Source organism: Pleurodeles waltl, chromosome 12 (assembly GCF_031143425.1).
Source record: "Pleurodeles waltl isolate 20211129_DDA chromosome 12, aPleWal1.hap1.20221129, whole genome shotgun sequence".
Taxonomy (NCBI): Eukaryota; Metazoa; Chordata; class Amphibia; order Caudata; family Salamandridae; genus Pleurodeles; species Pleurodeles waltl.
The window spans coordinates 385,726,697-385,742,972 of record NC_090451.1 but is presented as its reverse complement, the minus strand read 5'-3'; the positions used below and the strand labels follow the sequence as shown (position 1 = coordinate 385,742,972).

General features: G+C 40.8%; 1 protein-coding gene across 1 annotated transcript in view; it reads right to left on the bottom strand.

Moving 5' to 3' along the window:
* The window catches only part of LOC138266998 (ninjurin-1-like), a 284,052-nt gene that overhangs the window by 266,444 nt on the left and 1,332 nt on the right, over positions 1-16,276 (bottom strand). The gene's annotated exons all lie outside the window — the stretch shown is intronic.

Below are 16,276 nucleotides of genomic sequence, written 5' to 3'. Positions count from 1 at the left end.
GACAGAGCAAATAACTGAACCACAGCTAAATGGTCACTGTGACACCACAATTTATGCTACACAAAGAGCATGGGCACAAACACCTGCTTGCTTCCAACTTAAAAATGGTCCACAACTAATGGGATACTGAATGGACTAAGGGGAAGAGTTCTTCAAAACCACAGCTGATATGGAACAATTAGTTACAACAACAATTTGCCACCTGGAAGTGCTAACACATTGGATAATGGCCAAATGCAGAGACTTAGAAAATAGATCCAGATGGGAAAATATATGGAAACACAATTTGAAAGAAGTAACGAAAGGCAATGCCATGACTAAATGCGTAACAGCACTTTTTAGATCCAAGCTGATGCAGATCAACCAGTGGAAATATAAAGAACACGAAGAGTGGGATGAAAAACTGCAGACACTAGGGATAACCCAAGAAACGTTGTGGTTAAAATCTCTAGCATTCCCAGGAGAAAAGCATAGTGTTGATGGTGTGCAAAACAAAGCAATTCACATACTGCAATAGTGAGATTTTCCTGTTCAAAGACATCTCTGTGGAAAATTCACAGAGACTTTACAGAGAAGAAGAGAATTCAAAGATGCCATGCTGGAACTGAATAAACGACAAATAAATTGTAAATGGCTGCTACAAGAGCGCTGGTAGTTCTCATGGAAAGAACTTAATAAGACTATTAAAATGCCTGCAGAGATCCTGAAAATGCTGGACCTCCTGGAGGAGAATGGAAACAGGGACTAAGATCGGGCTCACACCAATATTAGTCGGAGGCCTCGAGGCAAAATAATGATGATGAAGGAAGGACCAGGGCACACATCAAGTAATAAAGCACTGAGTTCCAACTCTTCCTTTACACTTATGCTTCCAATTTATGCTTCCAATACCGAACAGGAGATTTTTCTTTCCAGCACCCTCGTGATCCTAGTTTATCCTGCAGAAAGTGTAGTGATACTAAGGGAAGACTTCAGTGTGATTTGGGATGCTAAAAGAGATAGGGAAGTACACATTCTGTAGACTGCAAGAACAGCTTTGAAACAGTTAAAAACACAATTTACAAAGATAGGTGTAGCGGATAGTTGGAGATACCTAAAATCCAGTGAGCGAAGAATACTCCTGTTACTCACAAGTACATAAATCATACACATGTGTCAATATGATTTTCATGTAGCGAGCTGTTGGAAAGAGTTGTACACGCTGGTATTGAAGGGGGCCCCATTTCAGTTCATAGCCAAGATGGTTTAACTCTGAAAGACTACTACTGAAAGACAGGGAGAGTTTGGTTATTAACTCCTAGATTGCCAGAAAGAGGGTAGATAGAGAGGAACTAACCCAAACTAAATTAAACCAATTTGCAGAAAATGAACCCAAAGACACTATTCAAAATAACTACTGGGGTGCATTCAAAGAAACCTTATGAGGGGCAGTTATATCCTTGGGGGCATATTTATACTCTGTTTGCGCTGAATGTGTGTCCAAATATTGGACGCAAATTCAACGCAAACCTAACACCAGATTTATACTTTGACGCGCGACCCCGCGAACGTCAAAATTCAGCAGTGTGCGTAATTTTTGGGATGTGGGAAACCGCCTTGCGTTATTGACATGCAAGGTAGGCATTCACATCCAAAAAATGACTTTAAGGCATGTGCGCCTTATTTATACTCCCACGTCATTTTGACGCATTGGAGGGGATGGGCCTTAAAAAATGGCGCACAGCCTGATTTGTGCCATTTTTTAACGCCTGGGTGAGGGCAGGCATTAAGGGACCTGTGGGCTCATTTCCATGGTCTCTGACCATGGAAGCAGTTCACAGGTGCCCTTCCCTGCCCCCAGGGACACTCCCTGCCAAACTTGCCACACGCTGGAGGACACCCATGGATGGGGGGACCCATCCCAGGTAAAGTATATATATATATTTTTTTAAGTGGCAAGGGGGGGCTAACGTGGGCCCACCTACATGCCACTGTGCCCAATGACCATGCCCAGGGTGACAGAAGTCCCCTGGGCATGGCCATTGGGCACAGGTGGGCATGACTCCTGTCTTTTCTAAGACAGGAGTCATTTCAATAGGGTTTGTGCGTCAAAAAATGGTGCAAGTCCGGTTAGAGCCATGATTTTTTACTCTAACCTGACTTACACCATTTTTTGATGCACAACCCCCATTCTTCCCTACGCCTGCGCTGCCCAGTTAGAGTATTTTTTTTTTACTCTAACCAGTCCGCAGTGCCGGCTAACATCAATCCATAAATAAGGCGCCCGCCTGGCGTGTTGCAATGGCGTTAGCCGGTGGTAAATCTTTTAACGCAAACCAGTGCCGGCGCTGGTTTGCATCAAAAAGTATAAATATGGGCCTTGATATCTAGCATAAGATGAGAGACAAGGCTTAGAGAAGGAAAAACTTTTATAGGAGCTGGAACAGGTGTAAATTTAACCCACCTAAATGCACACCATCAACATGAACAGAAATTGAAAGAAATCACATCCAGGGTCAGTTAAGAATTCTTAGAACCCAAAAGACTGACACAACACTATTTAGATTGAAACAGCAATTTTATGACAAGTGAAACAAAACTGATAGGACACTAGCTAATAAACTGAGAGTGCAGAGAATGAGGGAGTTTTGTCCTACATTATACACATCATATGGCACGGAGCTCTCAAATGAACAGTGGAAATACAATATTTTCCTCAAGTTCTACTCTAAAGAGAGCTTTCCTCCTTGGGGTTGGAGGTCCCTGAAGGTATAACATCACATCTGGACAGGATCCCTTTCATTGCTGTATCCCTGAAATGGAGAAAACATTTAGATGAACCCATAGCTGTGTAGGAGGTTTATGCAAATAAATCCCTTCAATCAAATAAAGTCAACCCAGATAGTCTTGCTAGAGCTTTTAATACAGAATTGTCAGAACTGTTACCTTGGGCCACATGTACGAATATTTAGAATTGCAATTCTTTAATTGCGATTCCATGCGGATCACAATTAGGGAATCGCAATTCCAAATATAAGAAACTCCATTGAGTTCTTTTGCGATTCCCCGTGGGTCGCAAACAGACATGCCTCATTAATATTAATGAGGTAGGTCGCAATTTGCCAACCACCGGGAATCGCAAAGAACACAGGAATGGTGGCCTGCTGGTGTCAGCAGACCACCATCTCTGTGATTGCTTTTAAATAAAGCAATTGTTTTTTTTTAAAAACAGCCCATTTTCCTTATAGGAAAAGAGGCTGCGTTTAAAAAGAAAAAAATGAAGCATTTCAGTTTCTTTTTTTAAGAGTAGGCAGTGGTCCGTGGGACCACCGACTGCTCTTAAAAAACGTTTTTGCATGCATTCACAAAGGGGAAGGGGTCCCATGGGACTCCTTCCCCTTTGCGAATGGGTTAGCATCAATTTGAAATTGGTGCTAACTGCGATTGTTTTACGACCGCATTCACGGTCATAAAACAATCATACATACCATTTAGATTCAGTATTAGGCAGGGATGCCCTGGACACGCCCCTTCCTAATACCGAATCGCAAAGCCCAAATTGTGATTCGGTAACAAGTTACTAAATCGCAGTTTGGGCTTTGTACATCCCAAAAAGCATTTTTGTAGTCTCAAACAGGGTGATTCTACGAATCGGCCCATTTGCGACTGCAAAAATGCTTTGTACATGTGGCCCTTTGACCTCTAATTGACCTTTCTAACTCCTTTAGAGAGACGGGGATTGTCACACCTACCATAAGAGCAGATGTAGTTGTGATCACAAACTAGACAAAACCGAGTGATGAATTCAAACCCTACAAAAAAGTGGCCCTACCAATAGAGTTATGGATTTGCAACCAGTGACAAACAATACCCTGGAGAAAACAAGTTACAAATTTCTCAATGCTGGTAGGACATCTTATAAAATGTGGTCTCCCCTCTAGGACTATTTCAGCTCTCTGCCACTAAGGCAATCTATTCTACCATACATCCAAGCAATGGGACTTGGAAAAGGACTCCTCGAACATTAAAATGAATATGCTGAAAATCACTGAGTGTCGTGAGAGAGGGGAGGGTTTTAAGCAGGAGGGGGAAGTTAGTTTTGTCTGTTTATGTGTCATGTTCATTCAAAAGGAGAGCAGTATGAGGGAAATCTGAAGTTTAGCCATATATTAAGTTGAACACGCTTTTGTATACAAAAACCTCACTAGGCAACTCTCTCTTTTTCTTGTTATGAAGCACCAGTGGAGTCCTTTGGCGTAATAACTGTGCTACACAAATAACCCTTCCCCCAAAACAAAAAGATTAGAAACTCTAATTTATCAGATCTCTGCACAAACACATGTATGCAGGTCTGGGTGAAACAAATACCAAATTAACACTGGAAGTAGATACCCCCATTCCACTAGTCTGGTCCAACCGCCATCTGAATAAATTGAGGTTGGCATCAGTAGAGACTCAACCACAGGGTGGGTCAATATCTCGGGTGTCAAGAGCTTTTCATAAGATTCAGTCAGAGGCCTTTAGCAGGGCATTGGAGGAGAGCCTTCTCCTTGGGTGACATGGTTACTGATGCAGGCCTTTTGGACAGTTGAATTGGGTCCACTACCCTTGAGCTGGTACCTGAACTGCTGCAGCGCTCACACAGAGCTAAGCCTTTCTGTAGCTGGTACACAAACTGCTTCAAAGAGGTCAAGATTGACTGTAAGTATCTTGAAAGACAGTTGAGACAATCATATATTCAGAGTGCTAAAGCCAGGTATGAAGCAGCTTTAAAAAAATATTTTAAAGAGATCAAGTTGCTAAGAAAATTCTATTTTGAGGCTATAATTGCAATTGCTGGTATCAAGTCTAAGGACATTTTCTACATATTGAAATCCCTTACATGCCCAGAGGCTAGCGTAGGGCGCCAAACCAAGATTGTAAATATCCAAGTTAGTCTTCTCCCTTCCATGCAGCTGGTGGAGACTAAGGGGGCATTTTGCAGCCTAGCCCAACACATAACCCGCCCATGATTCTTGATTCGTTAGATCCCATTTCCTTGGAAGGAACTCTTTCAGCAATCTGCATCCTTAAGTCCAGCTCTCAATCTGACCGGTGCCTCCCGGACCTGTTAGCCCTAGGGACAGGTGTCATTAATCCTTTGGCCAATAAACTTCTGAATGCTTCTCTGTCATCAGGTATAGTGCCTTGTGCCTGGAAGACAGGCAGAACGTTTGCCTTTTGCCTTTGCTGAAGAAACCCAGATGGACCCTGGTGAACCCTCGCACTCACCATGCATTGCTAATTACCCCAGATATTACAGCACTCATGACATCTTTTATAACATCATTGATAATATCACTGTAACATTTGATGTAAAATTATTAATTAAACTGTACACAGTGGGGGCGTGAGCTATAGTTACCTTAAGGCAGTAGTTATAGTTACTTGAAATAATGTTAAATATAACTGATGAATGTCTAAGGTTTTGTACGAGTAAATTCAGAACCTAACTATAACTTCCCTGTTACCTTTGGTTTTTTAAGTACATTTCTGTTTTTTATAACTCTCTTTTCTATCTATAGCATCATAACGTCCCTGTAACCTTTGGGTTTTTCAATGAATTATATATTCACTGAGAAAACCAAAGGTTAATATTACATTATAGTTAAGTGAATATGTCAATGACAACGTTAATGTTTTGAACTAAAAAAACACAGGAAATTCACCAGTTATAGCTAACAGAGCTAACTATCAATTGTGACTTCCATGCACTGCTTATGACCTCAGATATTACAACACTTATGACATATTCCATGACATCATTTATGACATCCCTAGTCACATCTCAAATTATATCATTGATGACATCACTGATGACATTATCCAATGAGTGTTTGTTTTATAGTTACTTAGTGGCGGATAGCTACCAGATTACTTTTCTACCTAATTTTGCACAGCCTGTGTCTAGCTAATGAGTGTGTTTACAAAATGCATGCACCCATAATGTATCATAAGTGTGTAGAAGTATTGAACATGTTATACATTTTTGTGTTGAAGAGTAACTCTGTGTGCAGGTGACAGATAATGACTTGTTTTCAACATGTTCCACATAAGTTATTTGCTTCTGTAGGAAAAGTTTCCAACAGAGCCAATATTCAAAGTAGTAGATGCCAAGTATTATAAGCAGCCTTGAGGTATTAGACAGAATCATCTTAGCATGACAGTTTCTGCATAACATAGAAGTCTGCGCGCACTAAGTACTAAGCTACATATGTGTGCTTCTTTTGCTTCAGAAGAAGGGCTATCTGTATAGTTTTCACCAGAGTATCAAGGCTTTAGGTAGTATAATCTTTAGCACCTATAAATATTTTTGATGTGTTGCACAGAGTGTACGCTGTTCTTGCTCGATATTTTTTAATACTCGGCGATGTATTTCTCATGAGAGTTTCACTGTCTGTAAACAATGTTGTACAGAGTAAACTTTTTCCATAGAGTAAACACTGTTTAAAGTACCCACTTTTCTACTCATATCATCTTCTTTCTGGGGCATCAATTTTGAAACAGTGGTTGAGTATCTTGAGAATCTTGGCTTTCTCTGAACAGTTGTATACATATTCAACACTGTGTGCAATGAGCATTTCCCATACTTCTGTGGTTGATTGTTAATGTGAACTAGGCTACCTGTGAAGTGTATGGTATATGGTCAATGTTGCACATAAGACGTGCTTGCTACATGCCATGGAGTAGTATCTGTAACGGCAATAATGATGCTTCATATTATTCTGAGCTACTTTGTACTTACTTTCAGGCCTCTTATGCCATACTAGCATATACAAAAATGTGTACAAAACAGGCTTGGATAATGTAATCAAGGTTACCAATACTGATGTAAAAAAATGATACCATACAACATGTCAAAAGTGATGTTGTATGTGCAGCAATAAACAGTGCATGGTGAGGTTCAAGTTATAGTTAGCTCTGTTAACAATAACTGGTGAATTTTAGTGGTTTTCTGAGTTCAAAAGGTAAGTATAACGTTACTTTAACCTTTGTAATTTTCAGTGAATTTCAAAGGATTTTTTAAAAACAAAAACAGATCTTTTTACCACACCTAACTATAATGTTACTGTAACCGTTGCATCTTTCAGTGAATTTCTTGGTTTTTTTGCAACGTAATGTAATATTTTAGTACCATACATAAAGCCAACCCCCGCAGCACATGGAGTTATTAATATGGCCTCGACTGCAGCCACACCCTGCAGCAACCCCCCCTCCCCAGCCAGTCAACCCCACACTGCACACAGCCTTTGGCTATGCACTGCAGGGAGTTGGCAACAGGGCCTCACCTGTGTGAACCCCCCTGGAACCAGCACCATTGATCACTACTAATGTGGATGGGGCAGGGCCAAACAGACAGAGTTTGTAGGTGATTTGGCACCGTTGCAAACAAAGCAACACCGTGGACTCTGGATTCGGACAAGGAGATAACAAAAAAAGAACACACTCGTCTTGGACATTCACCACAGAAGACATTGCAATCCAATAATTCAAGATTGATTTCAGATCATTTTTCAACATCCATTTGTAAAGAAACACACTTTCCATCAGCCTGGAAATTGGTGGGAACACTGTTGCTTACCACTAACGTGGAGAGGGAAGGTCCAGATGGGTGGACCTTTAGGTGAATTGGCACCTTTGCATACTCAGCAGCAATTAAAAGGGAGAACAGTGGCTCTGCTCTCAGACCAGAAGACGACAAGGAGAAACCCACTTGTGTTGGACAGTCACTACAGTCGAGACTGCATGCCAATAAATCAACAATACATTCACCCACATTAAGGATTTCAGATCATTTTTCAATTTTTCACTGTGCAATTGTAAAGCAAACACACTGTCCATCAGTCTGGAAGATGGAGGGAACACGTTGTATACTACTTACTTTTTTTTATTTTAAAAGGGAAGATGGCTGCGTGGTCTCCCTGATCTTGAAAAGGACAAGGCAACCCCACCCCCCAGGGACGTGTTTTTTTTTTTACAGAGGAGGGTGGTTGCTAAGGCCCCTACTTGAGTCTATTCTGGCTGCGGGGCCTTGTCCCCAGGGGCCTACATTTAATATAGGTGGGTGCCCTGGTACCCACCCAGGGCACCCAACATGCAGCATGTTGGAGGTTGCTGGGGGACCCCAGGGCTTCTGCAGCCATAGCCGGCTCCATGCATGCTGGCATTGTTCCTGCCAGAGGGAACAGCTATTTATGCTGCTCCCTCCGGGCAGGAGCAATATCTTGATCTGTTTTTCTGCCCACATCAGTATAGGCAGGGAAACAGACGAGAATTCTGCCCCAAGTTGGCAGAAGCATTTTTAGAGCTCCTGTCCAGTGCGAGCAGACTCTGTATTTGCTCCTGTTTGGTGGGAGTTTTCCTGGAGGATGGGGTCCCTAGGGCCCATCCCTTTTGAAATGTGGCCCCAGGAGTGGGCCCCCAATAACTATGGCACAGAGCAGGCAGTCTTAACTTAAGAAACTATGTAAAGCATTAAAAAGTACCAAAACTGTTAAAGATTTGAAAACCCAACACAATAAAAATCCCAATCCAGTTTATAAAATTAGAGAATAATTTAATGACCAAACTGTCAACAAAACAACAAAAATCCAATAAGGAATACAGGAGAAATTAATTTTTCAAATGTTAGATGAAAATAGCACCAAAAGCGGTAGCACCAACTGCAGTCATCTTGTTGAACTTGACTGGTACCTAGGTGAGACTTAAGCTGATCTTGATGAAGCACGGGTTAGACACAGAAACCTGGCTTCTCTTGGGTGAGGGTGACTCCTGACCCCTTCCTAACCACTAGAGAAAAGGTTCCTAGAGGTACCCCTACTTACTTTTGCAGAGCTTCCTGAGTGCCTTACAAACAAACAATCCCACAGTGCCCCTCTCGGCCTAAAACCAAAATGGTAAATTATTTTTTCCCCTGTGCAGATCCTATCTGTCGATCCCAGAGGTCTGACAAAGAAATGAGCAACCCCTTTTCTGTGGTCATTATAAACTAGTTCTGGGGGAAGCTCCTCTACCATTGGGATTAGTACCTACCTAACTGGGGAAATGAAGAAATGCCCTGCTCAGGTGTCAACTAACATTTGCCGGTGACTGGGTACGCCTGTTTGAAGCTTAAGAATTTCAGGGCACAGCCCAGATGGTCAACCTCATAAAGAAACAGAGCCTATACCAGTCATTAAAGGCCCACTCCTGTGTTAAAAGCCTGAGCCCAATGAGAGGGCCTTTCACAAGTTAGCGGGACTTTAATGTCAGTATCGCACAGCTACGGGGGGGCTATAAGGCTATTAGAACATTCTGCCACAGCCACTATAGGGCAGAATGTTCCAATAAATAAAACAAAGGCCTCATGAAGCCGGAGGGGAATGTAATCCCCTCAGTCTCCGTGAGGCCTTTGTTCAAGGCAACAGCTGTAAATGACAACATTGAATGTTGGAGCTTCAGGCTTCTACTGGTCATTAGAAACCCGGGGCACTCCATTATTTTCAATGGAGCTCCCAACATGCCAATGTTCTAATATCAGTTAATATACCTGTAAAAACATAGCATTTTGAAGCTCTAACAGTTTGGTTCTCTGAGTATATATGTGAATAAAACATTTGGGTACTGCATAGTTATAATAAAATGGCAGGGTGGTTGTCCCTCTTTAAATTCTAATATAGTATTTATGGAAGGGGTGAAATAATTGGGATCCTACAAATTCTTCATTGATCAAGAAAGTACGGCCATCATGGCAAATATCAGTTCTAGTACCCGTGCAATGCACCACAAAAGATACTCCATTATCACAGATTTGGAAGCATAAAAATGGACTTGTAACCAAGTGGATTGACATTGAATGCCATTTTGTCAGTACCCTTTTGCCTGGCAAGAGTTGTGACTGCCATGAAGTAGCACTAGGACTGTTCTGGGAGAGTCTTGCTGTATATCCAGAAGAATTAGAGAATAGAGTTAGGTGTCACTATTTCAAAACAATAGTTGCTCCAAAACCCTGGTTAGAAGTATAATTGTTCCCCTCTTTAAAAGGGGGATTACAGAATTTGTTTAAAAATTATAGACTAATAACAGTCTTGGACTCTGTGGAGAATACCTTTGCTAGGTTCATTCTGAAGCCCCTTAAGATGTGGGTTATGTATGCGGGTCAAGGAGAAAGGCATCACTTCTGTGAACCATCAGGATTTAAGCCTAACTGTTCAATACTCAATATCATAACCACAGTAGAAAATATATTAGAGGGGTGAGTTAGAGCTCATGTGCAACTAGTCTATATGGCTTTCATTTATTTTTTGACAGTCTTTAACCAAATTGACAGCAACTACCTGGAAAAAAAAATTGCCTGCTGTTGAGATATTGATGACCGTTCAGAAATTAATAAATGCTCTTCATTCCTCTATGTAGTACAAGGTATTATTGGGAGCAGATAAGTGAGTCTCTGCTTTAACAGACCCATGGAACATCCTCAAAAAACCTATTTGGTAGCTCCCCAGCTGTTCTCATTATACCTTTATGATTTACCAAGAGCTTTTATTCACTTGAACTTTTCTCGCATCCCCAATCCGGTCAGAACAAATTGCACCTGCAACATCCTAGTGTATGCAGACAATCTGATTCTGTTTGATCTTACTCCAATCGGTCTGCAACACAAATTGGATAAAATGTTTTAGAATGAAACCAATCACTTATTTAAGATCCAACTGCCGAAGAGTAAAGTTGAGATTGTCCACAGTATAGTGAAAAACAAACCTCATTACTGGAAGGTGTGGAAAAATGGAGTGCATGCAAACTTTCCTTTATACTGAAAGACTGTGTTCACATGGTTGTAATACTAAATATTACATAAATCAGAAGATTTCATAATGTTATGTCCCACTGATCACTGGGAGAGGGCGCGGGGGAGGGAGGTGCATTTAATAGAGTTCTTGAGAGAAGACATAACAGGCATTTAACCAAGCATTAGAAGCTTTTGAAATAACCACAAGATTGGTCACTCAGTCTATTAAAATTGGCCATGAAAAGAGCCATCCCACACGTTAGCTTAGTTGAACACCGACCATTGTTAAAAAAAGAAATTAATAATAAAGCACAAAAGAACACTCTAGAATCAGGTTTGGTGATCAGGATTCAACCTTCTCTTGAATTCATGTAGAATACAAAGCTAGAAAGAAACATATTTTAGTTGTCCACAGGAAGCTTGCTGATTAAAGCTGTGATTGTGGATGGAGAAGGCCATGCCTATTATGTCCTGTCTGCAAGTATGGAGTGCATGATCTTAACCATGTGTTGTTTAGCTATTTGTGTTTAAATTAAAAGTACTGTGACAGGTTTCGATATTGACGCAAGATGTAAAATCATTTGTGATGCAAGATGTAAAATCATCGAGTGACTGTCAAATTTGAATAATGGCTCCTCCTAATGACAATGTCTGTTCTTTAATTTATACATTTTTTAAAAAAACTATTAAAATTGTATTTATAACATATTATGTTGTACATTTGTTTTGTACATTGTTGACTTTGTCTGTGGTCTATCTAAAAAAATGAACTTGATTTGACAAGCTCTATCGCTCCTGATCAGATGAAAGTTTGTGTGGATGAGTTTTCAATTTCACCTTGCTGGATGTACAAAGTATTGCAGAAGAGCGTTAATTGAGAGCATGGCTTGTAGTCAATGCAGATTTAAATTTGAAGGACCAGTTTTTAGAAATGTCGGTGTTTGAACACATAAAATGTTTGAATTTTATGTTTTTTGGCCTTTAGATTTTAATGCTTTTAAGTAACTTGTCAAAAACATGTTCACTCAGAGTGATATACTGAAGAAGCCCTTTCAGATTCTGATGTTTCATGGAAGCAAAATCAGATGTGAATACATGGATTGTGGTTTTAAAAGGACCAATCTTCAGTGCAGGTCTTCTGCTCTAGTGCTTTAAATGATAAGTATGCAATATGTAATGATTTGTATTTTTGTGCAGGTTTGATAATATTACGTTTGAAATTGGATTGGGGGTGTAAATGCAAATATGACATTTGTGTTTCCTACCCTAAAGAGTTTTTGTTGTCTCATTTAACGTATGTTCTTGTGAGAACATTTGACTTTTTTTCAGTTGTGACTGAAATCATCCCAAACTCTCATCTTTCATTGCATTGCAGCTTCATTCCTCGAAGAACTATGTTTCCCCTTTATCATTTCACACTAAAGGCATGGTTTCGAGTAGCTCTTATATTTCGACCTGTGCATAAACCCCTGTTTACACGTTGGTAGGAATTATGAGTTATAGGGTATTTAACGCATCCGATAATTATCGGATGCATTAAATACCTCAAGCCTTGTTAAATTTTGGCAGGTCAAACCTGCCAAACTTTAACAGGGGACATATGTACAGTATTTACTGTATTGGACGGATTTTGGTGCATTAAAAATTGTTGGTCGTGGCCCTTTCTACAGGGTCGTCCTAAGACTTTTTACCTTTTCCCTTCACTTTTTGCTGAATTCGTTTTTGCTGGCTTCAGGGTTCTGGGCACTTTACCACTGTTGACCAGTGCCTATGGACAGGTGCTCTGCACTCTAAATATCGTAGCATTGGCTTGTCCACAACTGGCATACTTAATTTACTTGTAAGTCGTTAGAAAAGTGCACTACATGTTCCCAGGGCCTGTAAATGAAACTATACAAGTGGGCTTGCAGCACTGTTTGTGACACCCACTTCACTAGCCCTTTAAATATGTCTCAGGTCTGCCATTGGAGAGCCTATGTGTGTAGTTTTAAAGAGCCAGTTTGACCAGCAAGTTAACCTACTTGCCAGCCCAAACCTTCCCTTTTATTACATATGTCACCCCTAATTTAGGCCCTAGGGAGCCTTTTGAGCAGGGTGCAATATATTTAAAAGGTAGGAAATGTTCTTTTGAGTTTTACATGCCCTAGTAGTGAAAAACTGCTAAATACATTTTTCAATACGGGAAGGTCTATCTCTTCCATAGGTTAACATGGGGTTTGCCTTAAACATTTATAAGTGTAATTTACCATTGGAAGAAATTGCCATTATTTGGTTTGGTATCATCTTTGGGCTCACAATTTAAAATCACAACTTATGGGGAAGACAGATTTTAAATTGTAAGCCTGAAAATGCAAGTTTTAGAAGGTTTCCATTTTCTTACTTTAATCATTCTGTGCCTCTGCCTGTTCCTGAATACACGTCTGGGTTAGGGTGACAGCTGGGCTTTGTGCATTCCCTCTGGACAGTCACACAAAGGGAGCTGGGGTGTGACATTTGCATCCTGATGGTCTATCACCAGGCTGATGGGCCTTCCTAAGGTAGATTGGGAAAGAGGAGCTGACACTTGAATCTGGATAGGGCTGTGCCTGTCCCCGCACAAAGAGCTGCATACTCCCCTGTAGTGTATCTGAAGCCATTAAAAGAAGGGCAGGGACATTGTGAGGTTCAAAGGCCTCTTTGATGTCTCCTCCACTTCAAAGGCACTTTTGGGTATAAGTACTGGACCCCCCAAATCAGTTTACTTTTGGGTCCTGAGGAGAAGCTGCCAAGACAAGGAGCTGTGCTACCAAGAAGGACTGCTACTTTACTTGCTGCTCTACTGTGTTGACCTGCTGCCTGCTGATTGCTGTGCTGCCAGGAGGGACTTCCACTTTGCAACTTGCTCTGATGTGCTGGCCTACTGTCTGCTGTCTCTTGCAGTGAGAAGGACTGAACATACTCTATGACCTTTGACATCTGAAATAAACTCCAAGGGGTTATTTGCTCGCCCTGTGTTCTTGACGTCTCAGGGCTATCAAAGACATTGTTTCGTTATTGCAATGCTGTTGCGCGAGTCTGATCTACAAAGAATTAGTGCGGCACCCAGCACGAGATACAATCCCCTTGTTGAGGAAACCAGCTCTTTCCTCTCCACCAGGAAAGGACCCGTGTAGGGAAGAAAAGCACTCCGAACTTCATTTTAGCGAAGGACCTGTACCTCTTTGACAAGCTAAAGCAGTGTCCTGCCAAACCACAGCGCAGCCTTTCTGATTGCCCCATTCCAGTGTTGACACGTTGCCAGGGCAATGATGGGCCCCACCTGCAAATCTGGAATCACCACAGAGGCTTGGTACAATCAGCATGACCCGAGGGAGGAAATCACTGAACTGGGAGCTCCGTCCCCAAGGTTGCCAATGCCGGACGCTCAACCCCCACTCTGTGACCTCACCCAACAAAGGTACTGTACATAATCGGACTTGTGAGGTCCCTGTAACATCTTGCAGACTCTCAGGCATCAGTATCTGCATGCACACGGTCTCGGGGGACCGATGGAAGGCTTCACATTTCAGTAACTATTGGGCACTGGCTTTTCACTTACTTGTGCAACCAACATGTGGAAAGTCCATTTGATCTCCAGCAGAGTTTGCTGAAATCGCACGAAGATTACCATAAAGCACATATTAGAAAGGAGTGTATTTTACATGCATTTGAAAATGCTTATGACTTTAAAAGACGTTATCTTCTTTTTGTTTTTTTGGTCTTTTTCTGCTTATAATACAATAACCTATTTGTATAAACCTGTGTGGAATCTTTTTGGGGTGTATTTATTGTGTTACTGTGAGCGTGTATTGCACAAATACTTTACACATTGCCTCTTTAGATAAGCCTGACTGTTCTGTGCAAGCTACCAGAGGATGAGCACAGGTTACCTTAGTTGTGTATCTAGCTTACCCTGACTATAGTGGTCGATTCTGTCTGGCCTGGGTGTATACCTTAGCCAACCAGAAATCCCATTTCTAACAAACACCAAAATCTGCATATTATACCCTATATATTCATAATACGTTACTCATTACACCAAAGCCAGTGGTATCATTATTTATTGGGGCGTTAAAAAACGCCTCAACTCATAATCAGACCCTCAAAGAGTTCAACCAACCAGTCATACAAACTCTGTTATGTGCTTAGACAAGAAGTACTTTAGTAGGTAGGCTTACATTTTAGCTAATTGCTGTCCTATGTGATGGTTCTTTCCGTTTTTTTATTGTGCTCTTTTTTCTTCTGTAATGGTTATAGCTCTTTGAAGGCAGTGCATCTCACAAATCTCAGTTGATTGGAGATTGCCATCACTCAGTCTTCTGCTAAATCTGTAATAGTTGATAGTTGTGCTGTCAGTTTGCTGCTGCTAGATCAGTGTCCTAACACTGCATCTGCCATCTTGCTGTGTATAGATGGGTTGATGATATGATGTCCCTTTACCCACTCAACTCCAACCAAGAGTTTGTTTTCACTGGATCCTTTTTTGGTAATTGACCAACACATACACGGCAGAAAGAGAGGGACATTCTCCTGTCTAAGTAAAATACCCCTAGAACCAGCATACAACATTTGACATTAATACCCAGCTCCAAAATGACTGTGGAATAATTTGGAATTAAATTATCTTCTTAGTAGTACACAGTAAGGTAATCTTGTTTACTACTGACTGAAGATATCTTGCTACCAAAGTATCATGGCAAAGATATTGAGAACCAAATTATGCAGAAGGTTAGTGAATATAAATTACAATACATTTACTGTTCTTAACTCTAAATCTACATGACTTGAAAATATATATATTTTTGCCACAATATTCTAATAGCAATCTGCTGCTGATATTTCGACATGCAAACCACACAAATTGGTCATTGTGATCTTCCAATTAGTCTTTTCATGTGGCTCATAAAGCCAAATCAGGTACAGATATTGTTAGCTCATTTTCTATAGCAGAGGCTAAAGAGTGGAACACCATGTTCCTTACTCTTCAAGTATACCTGCTAAATTTTAGAACATGATGTAAAACCTGTTTTTTTAACCAGTAAATTCTATTGAATGGCTTTGTCTTTCCAATGTCTGGTCTATTGTTTTTATATACTACTGTATTAGGTGTATTTAATCTCTGATCCAAGAATCTCAGCAGAACAGTGTTTTGTAAAATAAATATAACATAGGATAAAATAGGTGGATCTTGTAAGTATAATCTGTCCTCTCACTTATAACCCTCTGTTGGTTCAGCCACTCTTATCCTCTGGTTGCTGCTTCTTATTGTGCAATCAATTCCTAGACTCTGATCCCTGCAATGCTCTAATGGGGTTTTATTTCTTGTAGCACCATATTAATATAATACATTTGGTTACACAGAACCTTTACATCTAAGCTAGAGCTAAGCTCCAATAGATAATGCGTTTGCAGCAGCATTTGCGCTATACAAACACCATGGAGCATAAGGTTACACCACATGTACACTGTACA